The sequence below is a fragment of the Rhinopithecus roxellana genome, chromosome 14 (genome assembly GCF_007565055.1).
Source record: "Rhinopithecus roxellana isolate Shanxi Qingling chromosome 14, ASM756505v1, whole genome shotgun sequence".
Taxonomy (NCBI): domain Eukaryota; kingdom Metazoa; phylum Chordata; class Mammalia; order Primates; family Cercopithecidae; genus Rhinopithecus; species Rhinopithecus roxellana.
Genome location: NC_044562.1, coordinates 21,765,282 through 21,776,343, shown reverse-complemented (window position 1 = coordinate 21,776,343; position 11,062 = coordinate 21,765,282).

The following is an 11,062-nucleotide window of genomic DNA, read 5'->3' as shown; positions in this document are numbered from 1 at the left end:
CTGGGTGTGGTGGGGCAGGCCTGTAGTCCCAGCTACCCAGGAGGCTAAGGCGGGAGAAGCCCTTGAACCCAGGAGGCGGAGGTTGCAGTGAGCTGAGATCGTGCCATTGCACTCCAGCCTGGGAGACAGAGGAAGACACTGTTAAAAAAAAAAAAAAAAAAAAAAAGATTAAGCTTATCAATATGTGAAAACAGGTCAGCATGATGAATTTTTTTTACTTTTTTAAAGATTTAATCACTGGATTATTGATGGTCTGAGTTAGCAATTTCAGAGTCTAATTAGTGAATATTTCTCCACAAAATCCACAAATTATTTCCTTTCATAGTTTATTCAATCTGGTAATTAATTCATTTTAAATAATTGTACTGGGATGTTAAATTTAGTCCGTCAAGATTGACATACATAGTTAAAGTTCTTCCATGCAATTTAGCTAAAACATTTGTAATGTGAATCTATTTACAAAATGAACCAAATGAAAAATGTGAACTATTTTTGTGTCCCTTCCAAAATTCTTTACATAAAAACACAAATAGAAGCATTTTAAAACTATGTAATTTAATGAAAAGGCATTATTTCCCTGCAAGATACTACCAACTAAACACAGCAGAACCCATAAATGACCCGAGGTCCCACACAGTGAATATGACAGGTGGTCCAAATGGGACTTGTAACTTCAGGTCTTTCTTGTTCAGCTAACAATTTTTCCCTTGAACAAATGTGGAACTACATTGACGCTTTTAAAACTTAGATGAAATCAAATGGCAGATTTCCTCCTTTTAGTATGCAAATTATTTCATGTTGGAATCTTGATTTAATCTGTTCAGATGCCTAAGCAGCTTGACAGTGATTTATTTGGTTTTGGATAAGACCTCTACATGTGATGGATTAGAGAAAAACACAGTTCTGAGAGTGGGCTCAGAGTGGCTTTGAATCCTAAGATTTGTAGTCCAAACCCCCAAATTATTTCCAAGAGACCTGAAATTACATGTAATCATACTATCTAAAACCTTATCTTGAAGCTCCGGCTGGGTTATTTCACAGTGGCCTCCACTTGGTTGCTGTGGAGACACTGAGCTACCATGCAGAGAACATTGCCTAGGACTAGCAGGTTCTTAGAAAATAATTGCTGTATTTATGTTCTTCCATTGGGTATTTGGCACTAAGTACAGATGAGTCTCTGGAGTATTGTCTGTAATTTAAAAAATGGAACTACCTTGAAGCTGTATTCAATCATTTATATATTGTGTATTATGGAAGTAGGAGATTAGCATTTCCCAATTTACTCTATAACTTAAAGGAAAGTAATAGGAACATATGCTAAAGCATAAAAAAATTAGGTTGTGCCTGTATAACAATGAAATGGTTAAATTAAAAAAATTTCAGGCTGGGTTCGGTGGCTAATACCTGTAATCCCAGCACTTTGGGAGGCTGAGGCGGGCAGATTACGAGGTCAAGAGATCAAGATCATTCTGGCCAACATGGTGAAACCCCGTCTCTACTTAAAACACAAAAATTAGCTGGGCGTGGTGGCACATGCCTATAGTCCCACCTACTAGGGAGGCTGAGGCAGGAGAATGGCTTGAACCCAGGAGGCGGAGGTTGCAGTGAGCTGAGATCATGCCACTGCACTCCATCCTGGTAACAGAGAGAGACTCTACCACACACACAAAAAATTTCAATAGCTCAAAGTTTTATTTTCATATTGTATGTATGTATTTTTTTTTTTTTTTTGAGGAAATACTAACCAAGTGCCTACATAAAGCGAGAACTAGAGGAAACACCAGAGCCATAACAGGGAACAAGCCAGACAATGAGGGCACCCACGGAGCTTGCACCCCATCAGGGAATAAATTAGTACCAGATAACTGCTTTGATTAATTTTTAATTAAATTGATCAGTTTTTATGTCATGAAAAAAATGCGAAGTAAGTATCTTTTTATATAAGAATCACAAATTAGGTCAGGCACAGTGGCTCACGCCTGTAATCCCAGCAGCTAAGAAGGCAGAGGCAGGAGGCTCACTTGAGGTCAGGCGTTTGAGACCAGCCTGACCAACATGGCGAAAGCAACATGGCGAAACCCCATCTCTACTAAAAATACAAAATTAGCCAGGCATGGTGGCGCATGCCTGTAATCCCAGCTATTCATGAGGCTGAGGCACAAGAATCACTTGAACCCAGGAGATGGAGGTTGCAGTGAGCTGAAATCACACCACTGCACTCCAGCTTGGACGATGGAGCCAGACTCCAAAATAAATAAATAAATAAATAAAAATAAAGAAATCACAAATTATTTTATGTAAACTTCTATCACATAATGATTGAAATCATGGATGGTCAACAGTCTTAGACTTTCTTCTAAACCTGAATACTAACCCTTTGCATGAGATAAATTTATTCTACACTTGCTAAATTTATAAGTTGCCTAGAAGTTGGAGCAGTAATTAGATGTAAATGAACTTACAGAGATTGAATTCACATATGTAGAAAATGATATTTTGTCAGTATGTTGAGTTAGATATGTAAATGATCATTTTATTTAGTGCCAAAGTTCACACATCTATTTGGTCAAGTTCCTTTTGTTCCTCTACTGAGTATGTCTCCAGACACTAAAATACTAGGTTTATTCAATCCTTGCCCAGTAATTACTTTAAAAAATGTATCCCAAATTAATTATGTCTGACATGATTTTTCTCTTCACTAAACTTACTGACCATCTGACTGAATTGACAAATTAGATAAAAGATGGCTGTGCAGGCCTTTGGTAGAAAACTCTGAACATTTTCTCTGGGAGAACCCTAACAGTTAGATAATGAGTCTCATTTTACGGCCTCTTAGAATATCAGGATTCTCACTATTCATGTGGCTTAAACTTTCCCTGCTTTCATGTCCATAACAAAACATTCTGACCATTTCTTAATTCATTAAAGAATTTTGTTTTTTCTAAATATCTCACATCCTGACAGTTAGTTTTTAATATTTTTCTAATTTCCCTACTTGTTTCCTCAGTAGAATGATGTTAACTTGCATCCATTGGTAGAATGAGGTTAACATGCAGTAGAAATGCAATATGGCTGTGAACCAATATGTTCTGAAATACTCAAGACTAATATATATTTATCTTTTAACAACGTGGAAGTTATAGTCAGGAATAGTAAAAATGACTGAAAAATCATTATTATTATTTTTACTAACTTTCCGGTTCTCCTTCCTAAGTATAGCCATTGACCATGAAACGAAACTGATTTAGGTTTGGCTAGAATTATTTTTTCCTAATCAAGAGATTGCTAAGAGAAAACAAAATATTTAGCATGAATATTGGGGGAAGATAGAGATTTACTTCCTGTTACACTAAGTAAAGAGCAAGGTAAGCTAAAAATCATATTTTTCCATAAAGAAAAAATAGGCATAAACTGGTGAAAATCAGATAAAAACAGAAAATCTAAAAGCAATTGCAGGCTGGGTACAGTGGCTCACACCTGTAATCCCAACACTTGGGGAGACCGTGTGGTGTCTCGCACCTGTAGTCCCAGCTACTCGGGAGGCTGAGGCAGGAGAATCGCTTGAACCTGAGAGGCAGAGGTTGCAGTGAGCCGAGATTGTGCCACTGCACTCCAGTCTGGGAGACAGAGTGAGACTGGGTCTCAAAAAAATAAATAAATAGGCCGGGCATGGTGGCTCACTCCTGTAATCCCAGCACTTTGGGAGGCCGAGACGGGCAAATCACAAGGTCAGGAGCTCAAGACCAGCCTGGCCAACATGGTGAAACCCCATCTCTACTAAAAATACAAAAAATTAGCTGGGCATAGTGGTGGGTGCCTGTAATCCCAGTTAACATGGGAGGCTGAGGCAGGAGAATTGCTTGAACACAGGAGGTGGAGGTTGCCGTGAGCCGAGATCGTGCCCCTGCACTCCAATTCCAGGGACAGGGTGAGACTCTGTCTCGAAATAAAAATAAAAATAAAAATAATAAAAATAAAAATTAAAATAAAAGCAATTGCAACAAAAACAAAAATTGACAAATGGGACCTAATTAAACTAGAGAGCTTCTGTACAGCAAAAGAAACTATCAACGGAGTAAACAGGCAACCTACAAAATGGGAGAAAATATTTGCAAACTATGCATCCAACAAAAATCTAATATCCAGAATCTATAAGGAACTTACACAAATTAATGAGCCAAAATCAAAGAACCCGATTAAAAAGTGGGCAAAAGAGGCCAGGCATGGTGGCTCCCACCTGTAATTCCAGCACTTTGGGAAGCTGAGGCAGGCAGCTTGCTTGAGCTCAGGAGTTCGAGACCTGCCTGGGCAACATGATGAAACCCTGTCTCTACAAAATATAAAAGATCAGCTGGGTGTGGTGGCACGCACCTGTGGTCCCAGCCATTTGGGAGGCTGAGGGGAGAGAATCACTTGACCTCTGGGGGCAGAAGTTGCAGTGAATTGAGAAAGACACGTAATCATCTCCCTTTTATCATTTCTGATATTGATAACTTGTAGTTTTTCCATTCTATGCATGAGCACTCTCACATTTATTAGACTTTTCAAATGACTAATTTGGCTTTGGTGATTTCTCCTATTGTACTATTTTCTATTCCATTGATTTTATTTTTTGTTATCTCTAACATTTTCTTCTTTTCTTTGAGTTTCATTTGCTGTTCTCTTCCAGCTTCTGAAGATGAATGTTTAAGTAACTTGATTTTTGTCCTTTCTCTTTTAAAAAAATAGATGCATTAGAGACTGTATGTTTCTCTCCCCTGCACTGCTTAACTGTATCCTGTAAGCTGTGATTTTTCATATTTTCATTGTCACTCAGTTCAAATTATTTTCTAACTCCAAGTATAATTTTTTGACCATGTTTTTTCTTTAATTATAAAACATTTGGGTATTTTTAAATTATAATTTTGCTAATGATTTTAGCTTAATTATGGTTGTCAGAATACTTTTTCCGTATGATTTCAATCTTTTGATATTTATTGAGGGCTACTTTTTTGGACCAGTCCAAGCCTGTTTTTGGTCACTCTTCTATGTTCACTTGAAAATAGTCTTTATCCTGCAGTGTGTACAGTTGCCACATATCCATCATTGCGACTTTATTCGACATGTAGTTTGAATCTTCCTAATCCTCACTGATGTTTTTCGTCTGCTTGTTATTGAGAAAGCTGTGTTCATGTTTGCAACTGTGAGGGTGGACTTTTTTATTTCTCTAAAATGTTTTTGGCGTTTTGCTTAATACATTCTGAGGCTATGATTTTTGTGCATACAAATTCAGAATAGCTTTATTGGCTGGGCATGGTGGCTCACGCCTGTAATCCCAGAACTTTGGGAGGCCGAGGTGGGTGGGATCACTTGAAGTCAGGAGTTTGAGACCAGCCTGGCCAACATGGCAAAACCCCGTCTCTTCTAAAAATACAAAAATTAGTCGGGTGTGTTGGCACACGCCTGTAATCTCAGCTAATCAGGAGGCCAAAGCAGGAGAATTACTTGAACCCAGGAAATGGAGGTTGCAGTGAGCTGAGATCATGCCACTGCACTCTAGCCTGGGTGACAAAACAAGACTCCATCTCAGAAAAAAAAAAAAAAAAGAACAGCTTTATTTACCTGGTTGTTAATTAACACTTATTATGAAATGACTATGAAACTTATAAAGAAAAGACAAATCACTCTGGTGTTGTTGCTTATTTCATCTGATACTGGGATAACTAAATTAGCTTTCCTTGTATTAGCGTTTCTACAGTATATTTTTTCCCATTTTTAAACTTTCAACCTTTGGAGCCCTTATTTTCAAGAAGTGTGTCTTGAAAGAAACATAATTAGGTTTTGAGTTTTAAAATCCATTCAGCTGGCTTTTATCTTATAATTGGAGTAATTAGTTCAGGCACATTTTAATGATTTTGCTGCTATACTGGGTTTTAAATTTACCATTTATTTGTCCTGCCTGATTTATGTTCCTTGATCTGTTTCTTGTCTTTTGTTGCATTAATTAAGTTTAAAAACACTTTCCCTCCCTTCATTAGCTTGTTAGTACTATCTTACTGTATTATTCTTTTAGTAGTTACCATATATGTTCCAGCATGAATTTTTGACCTAGCAGAATCTACCCTAAAATAGTATTTTCACCACTTCTTTGACAATAAAAGGATTTTGCAATATTTTAAATCTATTATTTCCCCTTCCTTTTGTGCTATTACCATCATAAATTTTAACTCTACATATATTTTTATTTTTATTTTTTTTGAGATGGAGTCTTGTTCTGTCGCCCAGGCTGGAGTGCAATAGTGGGATCTCGGCTCACTGCAATCTCCACCTCCTGGGCTCGAGCGATTCCCTGCCTCAGCCTCTCAAGTAGCTGGGATTACAGGTACCTGCCACCACACCCAGCTAATTTTTGTATTTTAGTAGAGACAGGGTTTCACCATGTTGGCCAGGTTGGTCTCGAACTCCTGACCTCAAGTGATCCACCCACCTTGGCCTCCCAAAGTGCTAGGATTACAGATATGAACCACCAGGCCTGGCCTCTACATATATTTTTAAAACTAGAAACGTTAGACCAGGTGTGGTGGCTCACATCTGTAATCCCAGCACTTTGGGAGGCTGAGGCAGGTGGATCACTTGAGGCCAGGAGTTGGAGACCAGCCTGACCAACATGGTGAAACTCCTTCTCTACAAAAAATACAAAAAAATTAGCCGGGCATGGTGGTGCACACCTGTCATCCCAGCTACTTGGGTGACTGAGGCTCAAGAATCGCTTGAACCTGGGAGGCAGAGGTTGCAGTGAGCTGAGATTGCACCCCTTCACTCCAGCCTGTGTGACTCTGTCTCAAAAACCAAGATTTGCTTAGATTTAGTTACATATTTATTTTTTCCAGTATTATTTTTCCTATATTATTGCAATACTAATGGCAATCATTTTCATTCTGCCTAAAGAATTCCCTTTATATTTCTTTTAGTGTAAACCATAATAATTTTGCTTAATTTTTGTCTTAAAAATATCATTATTTTGACTTAATTTTTGATGAATATTTTTGTCGAGTATAAAATTCTAGGCTAGCAGCTTTTTAGTTTTCATACTTTAAAAATGTTCTTGGGCAGAGGGCAAAAGTTGAAAAACTACCAATTGGGTACTAAGCTCACTAGCTGAGTGATGGGATCAATTGTATCCCAAACCTCAGCATCATGCAATATACCCACGTAACAAACCTGCACATGTACGCCCTGAATCTAAACTAAAAGGTGCAATTATTTTTAAAAGATAAAAATAATAGGCTGGGTGTGGTGGCTCACGCCTGTAGTCCCAGCACTTTGGGAGGCCAAGGCGGGTGGATCACGAGGTCAGGAGTTCGAGACCAGCCTGGCCAACATGGTGAAACCCCATTTCTACTAAAAATACAAAAATTATCCAGGCGTGGTGGCGTGCACCTGTAGTCCCAGCTACTTAGGAGTCTGAGGCAAAGAATAAGTTGAACCTGGGAGGCAGAGGTTGCAGTGAGCTGAGATCGTTCACTGCACTCTAGCCTGGACAACGGAGTGAGACTCCGTCTCAAAATAAATAAATAAATAAATAGAAATAAAAATTAAAATGTTGTTTCATTGTTTTCTGGCTTCCAGTATTTCTGTTGAAAATTCAGATGTCATTATTACTAATACTCCTTAGAAAGAAATGCATCTCATCTTCATTTTATAGACAAATAGACTAGAAAATTTTAAGGCCACAGAGCAGTAATGCTGCCAGTAGTGTTTAGCCAATGAAAATATTTTCAGATGTTTATTTCTGATTAACTTGCTGTATAGAATGAAGCACATTGTTACACAGGAAATGAGAAGTAGCGTTTAATTCCTTGAAGTGTTCTCCGACCAGTATCTACCACCTCCTTAGCTCATTTTCTTTACTTTATGATTAATCTAAATCAAATACTTCATATTTTTAAACTACTGTGTGATATAGTATTTATATGTAGTTTAATAGAACAGCTTCACTTCTATAACAGCCCTGAGAATATTTGATAAGTTGTTTCAAAAAGAAATAGATACGCTCTGACTATTCAAGCAGGAAAAATGGGAGTGAAAACTAAACTTATTCAAAATTAGAATCGTATCTTATACTATGTTGCTAAATCAGACAAAATCAAAGCCTAACAACATATTACTGCTTATGAATTGTAAGAACTTCATTTATCCTCCTGATTAGGAATCTTAGTCAAGTCGTAAAAGAAAGTTGATTCAAGTGGGAATATAGTTTCATTGTCTCTTGTAGGAAGCCTTAGGTATAACATTGCAAAATGCTATTCAGAGGAGCTGGAAGAATAAATAAACATGTTTTGTTGCTTTAAGTAGTTTAAGTAGTTAAAATAAATAGATGGCAAATACTTACACAGCTATGGTTGTAAGGAACATAAAACTTGACTTGAATATCAAGAGACCAGCATAGCACACCCAAATATGTTGTGAAATGCATGAGAAATAGAGAACCTGCATCTGCTCCTGAGAAGATCACCAAGGATAACTCACCCAGAAGATCCCAGTTGACTTTGATGTGGCCACTGTGAAGGCTGCCATGGCCCCTAAAATAAAATTAAAATTAAAAAATAAGATAAACTACATCTTGTTAATCCGTGTATAGTAAAATAGCACACAGTTTTGTTAAAATCCACAGTTACAGAAGCACTGAGGCATTTTCAGAATACAGTAAAAAAAAAAAAACGCTGACTTATTGTATACTTTGAATGAAAAATTGCTTGATCCACCTCTGTGAACTGTACATATCATTTTCTCTTAAGGGTTGAAATAGACCAGCCGAATCTAGGCTTCCATAAATCATAGACTGGAGAGGACCCATGGAGAGGGCCATTTTTTCTTTCCTCTTCCCTTCGCAGATGTTAAAACTCAGGCTTAGAAACCAGGTGTCAAATTAAAAATAAATATGTGACTTAGATAGGAGAGGTTTTATTTAGAAGAAAGGCTATTGCAATAAAAGAACTCTCTGATCGCAGAAATCTGCATGGTTCAAAAAAGATCAAACGGAAAAAGGATTTTCTTTTGTAGGGTAAAGAGGGTACAAGCAGAGATAAGCAGAATCTCTGTAAAGGAAGCTGGATTCACAGGGGGAAATGGTCAGTGGAGTTTGACAGGAAAGTATCCCACTGTGGTCAGCCAATTCCCGTTTGGAGCTGATAAGGGGGACACATTCCACATTTTTTTGTGTTTGCTCAGGGTTTGGAGTAAGCAACATGTAGGGACCTGTAGGAAAGCCAGGAGCCTGACTAAAGCCTGGTCAAGACAAACAGAGGGTAAGAAATGGGGAACTGTGAATGCCCGGTCATTGGACTGAGGTGTACAAGGTCTGCAGTCTAAAGTTTCCTAATGTGTGGTGCCGCTCTTTTCTCCCACGCCCTTTCTCTGAGCCTATTACCAATGCCTTAGGAAGGATGGCCTCTCTCTCTTTGCCCTTGTCTCTGTTTTCTCTTTCCTTTCTGTAACACCATTAAAAAAATTTCCTCGGCCGGGCGCGGTGGCTCAAGCCTGTAATCCCAGCACTTTGGGAGGCCGAGACGGGCGGATCACGAGGTCAGGAGATCGAGACCATCCTGGCTAACACGGTGAAACCCCGTCTCTACTAAAAAATACAAAAAACTAGCCGGGTGAGGTGGCAGGCGCCTGTAGTCCCAGATGCTCGGGAGGCTGAGGCAGGAGAATGGCGCGAACCCGGGAGGCGGAGCTTGCAGTGAGCTGAGATCCCGCCACTGCACTCCAGCCTGGGCAACAGAGGGAGACTCCGTTTCAAAAAAAAAAAAAATTTCCTCAAGATGCCTGACAGATGCCAAACTTTTCTATATATATATTTCTCTCTCTCTATATATTTATATCTGTATATCTATCTATATATCTATTTATATCTATAAATCTATAAATATATATATTTATTTGTAGAGATGGGGTCTCGCTATATTGACCAGGCTGGCCTCAAACTCCTGGCCTCAAGCAATCTTCCCATCTGGGCCTCCCAAATATTAGGATTACAGATGTGAGCCACTATGCCTGGCCTGATCATGCCCTTCTTTATTTGTTCCCTCCTTCCTTCTTTTCTGCCTTCCTTCTTTCCTTCATTTGTTAAACCAGCAAGTACTTTTGAGCTTCTCTGTGGAACAATACAGTGGTAAACTTTGGGTCCTTGCTTTGAAAACAATACAGCCTAGTGGGGAAATTAGATAAATAAATTTAAGTTAATAAATAAATAAATAATACAGTGTGATAAGGATTATAAAAGAGCTCTGTTGGGAGGCTGAGGCAGGTGGATCACCTGAGGTCAGGAGTTCGAGACCAGCCTGACCAACATGGTGAAACCCCATCTATACTAAAAATACAAAAATTAGGGGGACTGAGGCAGGAGAATTGCTTGAACCTGGGAGGTGGAGGTTGTAGTGAACTGAGATCACGCCATTGCACTCCAGCCTGGGTGACAAAGCGAGATTCCGTCCCCCCAATCCCTCCCCCCTTTCCCCCCAAAGAAAAGCTCTGACCCTAATCCAAATCTTATCTAGTGGTTGTCAACCAGGGGTATTTTTGCCTTCTAGTGGACAGGTGGCAATATTTGAAGACATTTTTGGTTATCGCAATGGGGTGCATCCTGGCAACTAGTGGCTGAGAGGCATACGATGTTGCTGAACATTCTACAGAGCTCAGAACAGTCCCCCTCGACAAAGAATTGCCCAGCCCAAGAGGCCAGCAGTGCAGAGGATGAAACACCAATGGGAGCCCTGACCTAACCAATCAAACGTTAGGAATTTTCAGGGAGGGAAGTGAGAAGAATGTGAGCTCAACAATGGGCCCCGCTTTGTTCAATAAACAGGTGGGTGTGGAACAACTTAGCTTTAGAATAAATAGCTTCAAAGTCTCATTTGATGTGAAAACTTTGTTTTGTCAGGAAAGTACATGCAGATTGTTGGGCTGACTTCAAAGATGGCTCTGGGGCCTGCCCTTTGTCCCCGGGAGTATTAATGTCGGTGTCAGCCCACCTCTCCCTCCTTGCACCACATTCTCTTTGGAAGAGTGTTTTAAACCTCAC